Consider the following 695-nt stretch of genomic DNA (forward strand, 5'->3'; position numbering starts at 1 on the left):
ACCACCCCACCAAGCTCCGGATCCAACGCATCATCCTCCGACACTTCCGCCATTTGCAATCCGACCCCACCACCAAAGACATTTTTCCCTCCCCACCCTTATCTGCTTTCCGGAGGGACCACTCTCTCCGTGACTCCCTTGTCCGCTCCACACTCCCCTCCAGCCCCACCACACCCGGCACTTTTCCCTGCAACCGCAGGAAGTGCTACACTTGCCCCTACACCTCCCCCCTCACCCCCATCCCAGGCCCCAAGAAGACTTTCCACATCAAGCAGATGTTCACCTGCACATCTGCTAATCTGGTATACTGTATCCGCTGTTCCCGTTGTGGCCTCCTCTGCATCAGGGAAACCAAGTGGAGGCTTGGGGACCGCTTTGCGGAACACCTACACTCAGTTTGCACTAAACAGCTCCACCTCCCAGTTGCGAACCATTTCAACTCCCCCTCCCATTCCTCAGATGACATGTCCATCCCGGGCCTCCTGCAGTGCCACAATGATGCCACCTGAAGGTTGCAGGAACAGCACCTCATATTTCGCTTGGGAACCCTGCAGCCCAAGGGTATCAATGTGGACTTCACAAGCTTCAAAATCTCCCCTCCCCCTACCACATCCCAAAACCAGCCCAGCTTGTCCCTGCCTCCCTAACCTGTCCTTCCTCCCACCTATCCCCTCCTCCCACCTCAAGCTGCACCC

The 695-nt window shown here is 57.1% G+C and overlaps 1 protein-coding gene across 1 annotated transcript in view; it reads left to right on the top strand.

Moving 5' to 3' along the window:
* Window positions 1–695, top strand: part of nup107 (nucleoporin 107) — a 50,824-nt gene that overhangs the window by 18,044 nt on the left and 32,085 nt on the right. The window lies entirely within an intron of this gene.

The sequence above is a fragment of the Rhincodon typus genome, chromosome 18, assembly GCF_021869965.1.
Source record: "Rhincodon typus isolate 14 chromosome 18, sRhiTyp1.1, whole genome shotgun sequence".
Lineage (NCBI taxonomy): Eukaryota > Metazoa > Chordata > Chondrichthyes > Orectolobiformes > Rhincodontidae > Rhincodon > Rhincodon typus.